Below are 14891 nucleotides of genomic sequence, written 5' to 3'. Positions count from 1 at the left end.
ATCATTTTGAGGAAGAACTGCTTTTTTTCTCCCTACTTTCAGGAAGAACATATTTCTTTCAGATAAACGTTCGGAAAACCTCTTTTTATAGTTTGAGAATAAACCGTAAATATTTTTGACCTGAAAAATCTAGGTCAAAACTGCTTAAGGCGATTGATTTTCGTTCATGGCCTTCTATTGTCGACTTTTTTGAATCGAACTCAAATGCATTGTTTGATTTGTTTTTAGAGACACTTATGCTTGCAACACATTAATATGGATCTTGATACAAAAAACAATAATTTGTAATAAAACCGGCCTTTTTTAACAAATAAAAATAACATTTCTTTACACTGTATATTCCAGAAACACGGCTACAGGTTTTATTTCATCCAGTGTTTATCTCAGAGTCTATCTATCCAGTGTCTATCTATCAACTCGCAGTTGCAGACTTTTTCAGGGTAAGGAAAAGAGTTTTACAAAAGCAAGCTGCACCCTTATTCATCGTAGTGGTTAGCAGAGTTGTCTGCCATGTAGTTGAAGCCAGGTTCGAATCCTGTCAAATGCAATAATATTTGTGAATATGTAAAGAAAGGTAGCCCCTATATTGCGGCTATAATACTGGTCGTCTAAATCCGAAGGTTCTTGTTGAAGACCAGCTATAAGTGTCCGATGGGCTTGACTACTTTCGACGAGTGCTTACCTACCAAGTGGCCGACTGTTCGATTTAAAGAAGAAAACAAAATAGTCTTGTAAACTGAAGCATTCTGTATATATAAAAATTAGCTCTCAAAACGAACGAAATGTTATTTTAGTAGAACGAAATGTTATTTTACTAGAACGTTTTAAGTTAAATACACGCTTTTTTTCACCATTATATAGAAAATTTTCGAAATTATTCGGAAAGAAGTTTAATGACTTAGGTCACTCTTCAGAGCCTTAGTAATATAGCAATTCAGAGATTCTGATAACATTTGTAAAAGATTCATGAGAGAACTACAAAAAAAAAAAAATTCTTATTTTAGAAACTAAAAGTTCTTAAATACATAACATATTTATTTGTAATTGGCCCTATAAAACAATTACTATTTTTTTTTGTGAATTTTTCATGCAAGCATATGCACGTTATGTATTTAAATTACTGGACTTTATTTTTAATCCATGACTCACTAATTAATTACTGAAAAATAAAGTATTAATTTTTTTTAGATTATTAATTTAACATAATTAATTAAACTGATATTCATGTTACTTTTGCAATTAAATTACGAAAGCATTATGAAAGTTTTACCAGTTGAACATTTTCTCGCCAGAGACCGAAGTCTGGTTTGGACATAGATCCCAAAGATCAGTATTTCAGAATGCAAAGTTTGAGTCCACCTTCTTTGAACACTCCGCGCAAAACGGAATATTCGTATAGCATAGACGCATAAATATGTTAGTTAAATTTGTAAGCAATTTATAAGAACACATGAACAATTGTAAACAAATACAAAATATAGTACATTAATATAGCAAAAACGCTGTTATCTGTACTGTGCATATAAAATTTACTTTCACATTTTCTCTTTCGCGCAGAAGGATTTTTTTGTTTTGGTTTATTTGTTTAAGGCAAAACGCAGAAGAACTGATTTCATATACAGGGTTAACTTTGTAGAGGAATTTCTAAGGAAAACGGGCTCATATCAGCGTTACATATGAAGAAAACTACGAAAATGTCCATTCACCTGGAGTCAACCCAGGTTAGGTCGAACTACTAGTGCTCGGCGACTTCACCAATCGGTCGCTGGTGGACCCCGAAACGTGGAAGAAAATAATGGATTATGATGTCGCCCATACGGAATAGTTGTTAGAGACACTAATTGTCGTAGCGAAAGGCCAGGGTTCAAAACACGAAGAAGGCATGTATACTTGTAAGCATATAGTGTGTGTGCAGCAAGGGCACATACATGGCCAGCTGAAATCCTCTCGACACGTTGGTGGTAGGGAAATAAGCGTCGAAGACCTTCGGACTGTCCTTGGAGTCTCAGAGTTCTTGATCGGGGGTTAACAGTTAGATAGGTACAGCAATACCTGAATTATCTGAGGTACTACAGAAGTATTAGCATAGCTTTTCTCTCTGTACTTCTAAAGTTTAGTACCATGGACAAATTTCAAAGCCAAGAAAGAAATAAAAGTTAGCTTTTTTCATCAAAGCATCATATAAGCAATGAAATGCAGGAATGCAGGACCTGTAGGAAACAATAATGGTCACATCTGAGCTCTTGTATTCAAATTTTGCTAACTTTTTTTTTTCCGTCCCCACTCTACTCATTTTCTCTTAGTACATTTTTTGTAGCTTATAAACCATTTAAATCCTAAATTTCCAATACATATATGTTTGAAATTACACGGTCTTTGCTCAGACTGATAAATGAAAAATATTTATATTATTTTTAATTATCAAAATATTTTTGGTCGTATACAACTAAAACTGAAACAGTGGGGAGCTCACATTGGAACTGATTCAGAATTTTAAGAAACAATAGATATGATAATACAGAAATAACACATAAAAAATAAATTATATTCCTTCTCTAAGATTTGTAGAGAGCGATACAGACTGAAAGTTTGCCGTTATTAGCAGGACCCCGGTCTTATTTTTAGGTGCATGCGGCCAAAATATTATAAAAAAAATTTTAAAAAAAAGTTTTAGTTTTTACTACATTTAATTGCAATCTGTAATTCTAAAAGTTTAGTGATTTTAATTAATTTCATTTTACATCTTTTACAACTTTTAGTCTAGTAAAGTAAGTGTTACCAAAAGGTTAGTCTTAGCGTGAAGTTAATCTTAAAAAGAAGAAGTCTTAGAAAAGAAAGAAAGTAAGTAAATCACTGTTTCTCTTTGCAGGAAATTTATCCCATCTAATTAGCGGTGTAATACGTAATATGTGACGTCACCATTCATTCAAAATATTTCGCTGTAACCGATAGCACAAGACAGTATTGATTTCATAAAATTTTCTTTTTTATGTAGAAACCAAATCTTATTTAAAGTTTGGAGAGACATTAAGTGATTTTTTTCGAAGCCAGAACGATGAAAAATTAGCAATCGCCTTCGCCGGGAATTGAACCACGGACCTCTGGAATACCGGCCCAGCGTGCTGAGCCATAACACCACGAAGGCACGCTAGAAAAGCGAGAGAAATACCTTATATACTCCCCTTTTAAAGGGCGACTGGGGATTTTAGGGGACCCAGTCGCCAAATGCTGGGTGTGGAGAAACTTCATCCGACACTGTAGAGACAGTAGGTGATTTTTTTTTCGAAGCCAGAGAGATGAAAAATTAGCAAACGCCATCGCCGGGAATCGTACCACGGACCTCTGGAATACCGACCCAAGCGTACAGACACACTACACCACGAAGGTAAGCTAGGAAAGCGAGAGAAATACCTTATAAGTTAAAAAAATGCGGTTGCTAACAGTGCAGAATTAAAGTTTTCCTTTTGAAAATCCACCGTTGTTGACAATGCCCGATCATTAAATCAACTAGCAATTTTCAACCCACCGGAATTCCGTAATACGTGTTAGAAATTCCGAAAGCATACATTTCTATATCGCTTGTTTGATCTACTTAACAGAATAGATATGATAACACAGAAAGATCAAAACTCTGCGATGATGATTACTATTTTGTTGATTAATAAACTGAGATATATGAGAAAAATTTGCAGAAAATTCAATTAATATATTAATATATATTAATTGATTATTCATATACATCAATAATAAAATATTTTATTCAATTAATATATTGAATAAAAAATTCATGTGAAATATTGTATTGTGATGACAAATAAGCAGTGTCAAAAAGTTTAAAAAAAGTCTGGTCGATCGCAGGATCGAATTAATTTCAAGGTTTAATCCAAGTAAGCAAACAAAACAACAAACAGAGAGACTTAGTAAAATAAAAAATACACTAATACTTTTTCATAATGATAAAATAGCGGCAAGCGAAGTCATTGACGCTGAAACTGTAGATATGAAAGTAATTGCATATTTTTATGACGGTCACAGTCGATCACCACCAAATATTTATATCATCTTTCCCCATTCGCAAAACTAATTTCATAAACAGCAAGTGAAGAATAAAATAAAGCGAAAACATACGAAGCACTTCTATAGCCCTAATTATTTACAATTAAAGAGCTACTTGGAATATTTTCGCCAAAGTCATTTCTAGTGCCATTTATCTGGCCTTAAAATTGTTGTGGATTCTCTCAAAACCTGAGTTTAATAGACGCGTATGACATACCCCAGCATCATTAGCTATTGTGAAGTGGAAAAGACTGAGGACTACCGTCTTAGAAGTAATTAGAAGCGTTGCTGGTTTTATTTTTCTTCCCAAGGCTTAAAGATTCTGAAATACAATTCTAAAGCTAATGATTGTTTTCCTCAACATTTTGTTAGAAAACCTCGTGTATTCGAATTAATTGCCTTCCCACATTAGAGAAAACATGGATTAAATAGGTTTTAGGAAGGTAAGAATGCTTAACATGATGAAGACTCCATGAAGCTTTTAAGAATACTTAATTAAACGTAATACAACCTCCTAAGAGTTTAATTGTCACAGCCTGCTTCTATTTAATTTGCAATTAATTTTTCTTTAGCGTTACTACTTAGCTTGATGAAATAACATTTCTTCAATAAGCATAAATAAAGTAAGAGAGGAAACATCTGAATGTATATTCAAATTATTCTATTAAGGAAATGCTTATTTATAAATACGAGCCTAAATTTTAGAAATTATAATAAAAGATGAGAAGGTCTCACGCGTATATGACTAAAATTAACTATCTGCAATTTAAAGACATTAATTGTTCGGTATTGCTTTGTTTATTAGAGCGCGATGTGCCAATTAACATGATTAATTTAACTTTCAAGTTAGAACTAGAATTTAATTCATCGGGGGATTCATGCGGAACTAGAATTAATTTTCTATGTCTTAGGATTCAGTTCCATACTCAGATGAATACAGTAACTATTTAATTATTCCTACTTCCAGACTTACTTCTCCCTAATGGTTTCGGTTAAATTGTCACGCACTTGAAGCTAATGATCAGAATTTAGATATTATTCATAAGTGACTGCAACTTTTCTTTCAAATAAGCAACTATATTACTTCACAAATAACAGAAATGGAATCGCTCAAAATGATATTTGAAAGATAAAATATAATATTCATTAATTGTGACTACAGGAATAAGTATAATACTTAAGGTAAAGATTTTCTGAGTGTTTTAACCCTTTGTTGCATACAAATAATCTAGAGATGTTAAACGAAAATGTTTGTATTTTTTCTACTAAAAATAACCTTAGTGATAATAAAAAAAATTAATTTTATTCAAATTTCGTCTTAAATAATTACTACAGTTTGTTTACTACAGTGGACAGCATGCATATACGTACATGCATACAAATCTCTTCCCAACGATTTACGGTCATTGCATTTGAAATCATTTCCTGCCTTACCATCTTCTAAATGGTAAATCTACAACTGACATGTACATATAGGTCTTTCAAAATACCTTCATTTCATCGATTGTGATTAAATTCATTTTGCTAAGATTTTGTAACCTGTACCTATTGGATTCTAATGTCAAATGTTCTAGAAATTCTTTGCCAAATATAAACATTTCCAGTGGTGTTTTGGCTTGATAAGCAGTGCATTTGGGTTAAAATTTACTCTTTTCGGTAGATCATTATCTACCCACTCCACAATTTTCTCAAACTGACACTTAAAATATAATGTCTAAAATTACTAATTATGAATAAAAAATGGCACTATAAGAAAATGTAAGCAATATTATATAATGTTTACTTTGAGAAATTGTATTAACATGGAAACAGAAGTAGCAGCCATTTTCCAAATAGGTTACTTAGTGATGCTATACAGCCATCTATGACTGACAGTTAAAAATTCTAATAATATAGAACGAATAAACACAGGAATGGAATCTGTTAAGGCATTTACAGAAGAATAAACAAATTTAAACTTTTGTCTACTAGAGTGGACATGATGCAACAAAGGGTTAAGAATTTAATTTAAAAATATGAACCCTTTATTAATATTTATTATTCTATTGAAATATAAAAATAGAACAATTAAGAATTGGATTACTCAAGGCATGTTATTGAAGCTTTTTTATGAGATTTTCTATAATACTTTTTATACTACACAGGGAGGAAGCCCAATAACTCATTCCACCAGCAATACGATAAGTTTTAATATTTCGGTTTCTAATCGAAACAAAAACTGTTATTGATATGCTAGAAAATTGCGGCAAAATATAATTCTTTACAGCTTTAAAACTGCCACATTAGAGTTTCAAACTATGGAAGTGAACTTTCTTAAAAACTTTAAAAAAATTTAAAAATTTAAAACTGCTTAACTTAAAAAATGCAAACTCAATATAGAAAACAAACAAAGAAGTAATAGCATGTATTTAACTATCATGACCAGCAGTCTCGTGATACAGGGATATAAATTTTGAATTCTTCTTATTCTAACTATTGTCTATTACGAATTGATATTAGTAGTCACCTAAATAAAGAAATTTTGTGTGTGAAATGCTCTATAGAGCCTTTAAGGAACGGCCTTTTATTAGCAAAATAACATGCAAATCATCCTCAAAATACACAGATTGACTGATCTATTTAGATTCCATTAATTTTATCATAGAACATTGTTATCTGGAACGTTTTCCCCACTATTTGCGTAACATACTGACCCCACGTATAAAATATCGAAATGCTAGAAATATTTAGAACAGGGTTACTTCTAAATTAGAGATTGAGGTTAGTAGATTCAAAGTGCACCAAAGGGATCAGATCGAAGACCGACCCGAGCAAGGTTATGACTATACATAATACGAAAGCGTTAAAAAGTAAAAAGGTAGGTGTTTTGTAAACGCAGAAAAAGTAAGAGAAAGATTTTTTCATATATACCTGAACTTATTACATAATTTATATTTAATACATGAAACAAAATCAAAACTCATGTGCATCTTCATTTTATATTAAAATATTTGAAATGTCAGTTACGTTAGCTTCCATCTGTTTATTAAATACCATCGTTACATTTTAAGACATTTTAATGAGAGAAAGCGTACACAAAAGAAAATACATTTGTAGTTTTGGAAAATCACAGCCGACATCTTTAGAGTTCTGAGCTTTTTTTGCCAAATCCTATTAGTTATATTTAAGCTATAATCAGATTCGGCATTGTTGACATTTACTGATCATTTACATATTTTTTGTCAGTTTCCACAATATTTACAGTGCAACTTCCTCAATACAAACATAGGATTCTGTACGATTTCTATCTTCTGTGTGTGGGGGGGGGGATGAATTTCTCAGAAAACAAAGACCTTCAAAATTACTCAACTTCGTTGTTTAATTGTACAGGAATATAAGAAAGAAATACTGATATTTTCTGGGAGATGGACCCCTTAGAAAATGAGCCGCTGAAAGAGATTTCGCTCCCTTTAACCCTAGAATGCTACCCTTTGAAAAACTTACGGGAATAGTAACCATTCGTCTACGAGACGAATTGTGTATAAGCGTGTTTAAAACTTATTTTAAAAGTTAATTAAAATAAAAGTAAACAACCCGAAAATGATTTCAGGACTTGTACTGTTTTACGTGCGAGACTACGGCCACCTAAAGGCCAAAATTTCAAGCGCACTGCATTTAGCAGACCTTGTGGTCCAACATGAAATAATTTCCTGTGTAAACTTTCAAAATAAATTTTACTTAATCTTGAACCCTTAGGTAAAATAGGAGGATGTCTTTGAGAATATGGCACTGAAGCATTCTTCAGCCTTTCTCCTACACGTACTATTCCTTTGTCATCAAAAAACGGAAATTCAAAAGGAATTTTCCTTTCTCGCCGCAAAGTTTCTTTTTCGACTTGTTCGATGGTTTCAATCTCAGGAATAAATGGTTGCAAGTTCTTGAAACTGACAGGCTGCATCAAGAATTCTGGACCTGTCCACCATCTAGAATCTGTCACCAAGGAATCAGCATTCATTCCACGTGAGAGAAGATCGGCAGGATTTTCTTTACCTGCGCAGTGATGCCAAGAGTTGGGATCTGTCAAGCTGGTGATTTCGTTCACTCGGTTTGCCACAAATTGCTTCCATCGGGTTTTTGCACCCTTTATCCAAAAAAGTGCAATCTTGGAATCTGTCCAATGGTATTCAACAGAAGATCTTTTCAGATTCACGATTCTCTTTACCTTAGAACTAAGACGAGCTGCAACTAGAGCACCCAATAGTTCTAATCTTGGTAAGGTTACGCCGTTTAACGGAGCCACACGACTTTTTGAAGTTAGGAGTTTCACCGATATTCCACTGAGTGTCTTCACCTTCAAATATATGGCAGCGCCATATGCCTTTTTACTTGCGTCGCAAAAACTGTGTATTTCAACAGTATCTTCCTTTGATGCAGAATCATTAACCAACCTAGGTATTTTCAAATTTTCTAAGTGATGAAGTTCAGCACACCACTTCTTCCATTCCTTTTCAATTTCCTTTGGTAAAGGTTCATCCCACTGAATTTTTTCATTCCAGAGATCTTGGATGAGGCATTTAACTCGAATGGTGAAAGGCGAAATTAATCCTAAAGGATCAAATATCTTACCTATTGCTTGAAGTAAGAAGCGTTTCGTATTTTTGTCCATAGAAAGAAATTCCAAAAGATTTTTAGTATCCATAGTTAAATAATCTTCGTGCGTCTTCCAAGAAAGTCCCAAGATTTTAGTTTGGTGTGCGCCCAAGCTGAGAGTAGCGTCTGCAGGATAGGTATCGAATTCTTCATTCTTCCATTGCTCCATTAATTCAGCATTATTGCTAATCCACTTCCTGAGGACCATTCCAGCCTCTTCCATAATTTTCTTGGCATTTTTAGATACTTCAAGTGCTTCTTCAAAATCTTCACTTCCAGAAATGAGATCATCTACATAAAAACACTGGTCTAAAATTTCAACTGTTTCGGGAAAATCTTCCTTGTATTTTTTAATATGATGTCTAATAGTAGCTGCTAACAGGAATGGGCTCGAACTGACCCCAAAATTTACTCGATTGAAACGGTAAATCTGTAAATTGGGCCTTTTATCAACACTTGGATCATCACTACTCCAAAGAAAACGAACTGCATCCTTATGTTCATCAGAGAGGCATATCTGCAGAAAAGCTTGTTTAACATCTGAACAAAATGCAATTTTGTTCAATCTGAAATTAATTAGTAAATCCAAAAGATTTGGATTTAAGTTAATCCCTGGCCACAAGCAGTCATTTAAAGAAAGTTCATTATTTTGATGACTACCCGCATCAAAGACGATCCTAGTTTTCGACGTTAAACTACTTTCTTTACGCACAGCCTGATGAGGCAAATAATATATAGGCTTATTTAAAGCATTTTCTTTTGTATCAGGATTTACGATGCTGATTATGCCTTCTTTTAAATAATCACAAATAATTTCACGGTATTGTTGATGTAACTCAGGATCATGACTAAATCTTCTCCACAAATTCTGAAAACGCTGCCGCGCCAAGGAATAATTATCAGATAATTCTTCATAATGTTTCCTAAAAGGTAGTTGTACTACATAACGTCCATTTTTAAATTCAACGGTGTCATTAAAAATTTCCATTGCCTGATCCTTTTCATGCAAAACTGGATCATCACGAATACCAAGTCCCTCTAAATCAAAGAAAAGTTTTAAAGTATTTTGAAGAGAGTCATTTTGCACAAGAAAACAATGTCCCTGATAAGAAGGTTGCATTTCGTTAAGCTTCCCGCATGCGATCCATCCGAATTCAGACTCTTTAAATAATAAATCATCATTTATTTTATACGTATTATTTTTCAAAACCTTAAAAAATAAATCAGCACTTATAAGGGCATGTACCTCTGAAGCTTCATAAAATGATTTATCAGCTAAATTTAAAAATTGTGGAATTTCTACTTTCGAAATATCTAACGTAGTACACGGAGTTAGTCCTGTTATCTTATTTACAATCAAGAATTCAACTGGTTCATTAAAGGTACATTCTTCATTTGAAATAAATGTATTCACTTTCCATTTAATATTTTGAATTGATCCATTAAGACATGTAACAGGCATTTTAATTTTCTCCCTTTTTATTCCTAAGCATTCACTTATTTTATCTGTAAGAACACATATATTAAATGCGCTGTCTAAAATCGCACGGATTTTTATTCTTCGATTATTGGCGTCACGGACATAAATCTCTGCAGTAGAAAAAAGTACACTTTTTCTTTTTTGTTTATTCTTGTTACTTAAAACACTCAACGCTTTCAATTCTGAGTCACTTTTTCCAGCGGCGGCATCGAGCTCACTTTTGTTTTGTCTAAGTGGCGTCACCGAGCGACAAGGAGTCTTCGAATGACCCTCATTATCCATGCATATTAATTTATTGTGTTTTTTTCCGCAAGCGCATTTAAATTTCGAGAGGCACTGACTTTTCTTATGATTTTGCTTTAGACATAATTCGCAGAGTTTATGTGAACGAATTAATTTTAATCTTTCATGAACACTTAACTTTAAGAATGAATCGCAAAGGAAAATAGGATGAAAGCTCCTACACACTAAACAGTTTTTATTTTTATTTTCATTTGTCAAAAGAACCTTCGATTTATGGGAAGGAGTGGAATTCCTTACTTCCGGGTGTAATATTTCTATTTATAGATAACAAAACTGATTCACGCTGTTCCAAAAATCTAATAAACTCGTCAAATGTTGGAACTACTTTCGATTTGTGAGATAATTCAAAATTTTTTCTAGATTCTTTATCTAGTTTTTGAAGAAGAATATTTATTAGAAAAACATCACATAACTTGTTCTGTTCATATTTTAATACTTTCAAAGCGCGTAAATTCTTTTGTATACAATCAATCATACTTCTGATATCTTTCGCATTTTCGGATTGAATCTTTTCAAAATTTAAAATATTCTGCACATGAATGTCAACAATCAGACGTTCATTATCATAGCGAGATTCTAAAGCATTGTACAAAGATTCAAAATTATCAAAGTTACTACTTAAATGCTTAGCATCATTAGTAAGACAAGATCTTAGATAATACAATTTCTGTGAATGACTCAGCTGAACATTATTTGTAATTAAATCATCAAATTGAGTTTTAAATGAACTAAATTCTTCATATTTTCCTGAAAATTCAGGCAAAACTAACGCTGGGATTTTAGTTTTGATTTGAAAATTTTCATCTACATTACTTTCAGTAACATTTACTGCTTTTGCAGAATTTAACTTATTGTAAGAATTAATGAGAATTTCAATTCTTACCTCCAATTTTTCCAGACGATCATCACATTGGTTTAAGTCGTCATCAATTTTGGTCAGATCATCATCTTTCATTTCACTTTGTGCGTAGCACGCACTTCGTAGTTCATCAACTTTTTTTTGAAGAACTTGAATGTTTTTTAGTTTAACTTTAAGTTCAACTAAGTCCACATCACTATTTGCAGTTTGCACAAAAGTTTCGAATCTAGTTATTTTCCCCTTTAGGGATGCTTTGCTTTTCATTAATATATCCATACCGCTGAAGTAGGCTCCAGGGTCGACGGAGCCAGATGAATAAACTTATTTTTCTTAAAGGTTATTTTTTATCGACGGACCAGCTTCACTGCTTCGTTTTTAATTATTTTATTTAGAAAAACATCATATACAAATATTTACAGTGAAGCAAAATACAATTTAATTGTGAGCTTCGGTTACAAGTAATTGCTCACGTCAGACCGGTTAGATTTCTTCTTCAAGTCTGCTGCCTCAATCGTAGGAGGCGATAATTTGGCGAGATTCGTTGGCGTAAAATGCGCCAACAGGACTCTAGAACTCCAAGTTAGCAAGAAAGTATCATTTATTTATTCTCAAAGCAGTCTTCACACATACTAGCATGTTGTTCTCTGCGCATTAGTCTGGAACATGTTTGACAAAAGTTGGGAGTCATTGTGCGCAAGCTGTATGGGAAAAAGCACATTTTTTTTCTTTTTTATACTGTCAGATTGTTCAGGAGGTTTCAGCAGTTTACTTATAATTTTTCTTATTGATCGAGGCAAAGTTGGTATGTTGTAACTCTTCTTCATCCATGGAGCAAGAACATCTTCACTTAGCTTTATTGTGTACTTTTTCCTCGATAAGACCTTTTCGAATTTTATATTATTCACATATATACCATGTGCATACATTAAACTGCTATTTATCATGCTAATCCAATGTGTCTGCAGTCCCTTTTACGGCTCAGTCCTTTGGTTCTTTAATAAATTGATAATATTGCGAGATACTGTACTTGTGTTGCTTGATTTAGGAACAGATGATAACTTATCTTTAGCACTGAGCTGAATTTTACCGAGGTAAAATAACAGGTTTTTCATGACTGAAAAAATTTCGGAATTTTTCAACTTGTTAAGCACTTTCTTAAGCTCTGTATTTCAAATTTAATTTTTTAACTTGCTTAGCATTTTCTTTTTTAGATTCATATTTCAAATGAAAATTTTCATCATCCTGGGTTCGTTTTTCAAACATTGTTTCTTCTTTATTGTCATGTGATAATTCCTCATTTCCATCTTTGTCGCTATCTGTGAATTCGTTATTTTCATCCTCAGCAAAATCTTCTTTCTCTGATTCATCCCAAGAAATAGAATTTTCTTCATCACTCTTGGGTAGGCCTACCACAAAATTTTTTTCCGCGAAAACTCTTTGACATCTTCAAGGCAACATAGAAATGAACATAAGTCGGATTCTGAAATGAAACGTTACAGCTAACCATTCGTCTGTGAGACGAACATTGTTCTAAAAATGCTATTACGAGAAAATATTTCGGTAAGAACGAGTGTCATAATCTATAGCAGCCAGGATCATATAAATATACTGAGTCGCACGTTCCAATTCCTGTTTTAGGGAAGGCCGGGCAAGGTTATTTGTTATGGGCTTCGTCCGGGAGACGAATGAGTAGCATTCTAGGGTTAAAACTGAGATAAAAAATTCTTGAATTGAATTTTTGAATCAAAAATTCTTACAAGTAACATTTTAGTGCATATATTAAAAGAAAGAATGCAGCTAAAAAGATACAGAACCAATATTTTGGAACTTTTGTTTTTACAGCAAAATCGCCTGCCATAATCTAATTTACAAGCAACAAATTTGCCAATGAAAAGTGTTTGTGCTAGAATATAAAATTTTTTGTTGTTTTTATTCGTATAGTAAGCATGAAGAATCGGCTAAAACCTGTTGCAGTTGTTGATAATTCGAAACAGTATGTCTTAAAATATAATGAAGGAATATAATGAATTTCGAGATGAATACGCAATATAATTTTGTGCAGAGTATGGCGTAAAATATAAATTTAAACTGGAAAATTTCGTAAGATAATTCGTGGATTTCATAGAACAGTATTTTACTGCGATGTAGCACTCAGAAAACATTTTTGCAAAGGATAACTCATTTAATTTTCAGATTCTGTAACTATTCGTAGTGCATTTCATACTGGAATTGCCACCCATTAAGACCGCTAAATAGTGGTAGTTCGACCTGGCTCGGGTTGGATTCCAGGCGACGGGCTGGCTGTCTGTTTGGTTTTCATGGTTTTACCACAACGAGCCAGTTTTCTTTAGAAAGTCCTACACGAAAGCATCCTTCTTCTTATGCAGATAGCCCTTATGACTTTGTGATATTCAAATAACCTAACCTTGCTAGAAATTCTCAATACCTATAATATAATATTTATACAGTAAGTACTACATTATCAAAAGTATTATTTGTTGAATTGCCTTAGTAATTTGTACTATATTTAAGTATGCGTTTATAAATGTTGTAAATAGCTTAAGGGGTATCAGCAACCCCTATACCGACAATGTTAAAATGGCTATTTTAGGCGTACCTTTTCTCAAAATCTGCTCTAGATACACGCTTGAAATTTTTTGTGCAATTAAAGTATACCTATCTGATTATACCGAAATGAGCTTTTGAATCATTTTAAATTTTAGAGAATATTTTGTTAGGCATAGTAAAATTTCGCACTTTTCTCACACAAAAAAAAATTAAAAAATTTTTTAAAAAAATTTCTAAGTTTATCACAAAAAGCTCATTTCAGTAAATATTAGGAAACCTAATAAATAAGCCATAACAATTTTAGATCTCTGTGAGCACTAGTTCCTAAGAAAAGGTACATCAAGTATAAAAAAATCACGTTTGGAGAAACACGCGTTTTTATGTAAAAATTCTCATTGATCAAAACAGTCGATGACAAATTAAAAGTAGATTTTTTGCAGTTCTAATTTTCATAGAGATTAAAGAATGGTATTTTTAGAAAGATAAAAGATAAATGTATAGATAATTTGAAAATGCAAAACTCAAAAAAAAAAAAAAAAAAAAAAAAAAATCTGAAATGTTTCACATTTTAAATTACGTCCAAAGGGGCGTTTTTTAACATTTTGTGTGTTACCTTTCTTTATTAAATATCATGTTCCTCGCACTTAAACCATAAGATCCAGTGCAACAGCAATATCACAAAATAGTTTTAAAACGAGCATATCTTTAGAATTTCCGATACAGAGACTCACGCGCTGGAGATAAAAATGTTTTTTCTGCACAACGTTGCCATTGCTCGCTTTGAAATCCTTGAGTTTGTTAATCAAAAATTCGTCAAAGTTTTAAAAAATAGGAAATCGATCATAAAACAAATTTCAAATTTCAAATTTGGTCTTCCACATGCTCATATTCGTTGGAGGATTACGTTATTCAAAATTCAATGACTCTATGTACCGTTATTTTATGACAATGTGAGAAATATACATACATTTACGCAGATTTTCATTATTTAATTTC

General features: G+C 32.6%; 1 protein-coding gene across 4 annotated transcripts in view; it reads right to left on the bottom strand.

The window, feature by feature from the left end:
• LOC118180950 (uncharacterized) overlaps positions 1 to 14891 on the bottom strand; it is an 833338-nt gene that overhangs the window by 357189 nt on the left and 461258 nt on the right. The gene's annotated exons all lie outside the window — the stretch shown is intronic.

Source organism: Stegodyphus dumicola, chromosome 4 (genome assembly GCF_044657685.1).
Source record: "Stegodyphus dumicola isolate Sdum_Otavi_A_Nest chromosome 4, ASM4465768v1".
In the NCBI taxonomy this organism is placed as follows: Eukaryota; Metazoa; Arthropoda; class Arachnida; order Araneae; family Eresidae; genus Stegodyphus; species Stegodyphus dumicola.
Note: the sequence above shows the minus strand (reverse complement) of the source record. Positions and strands in the feature narration are given on the sequence as shown.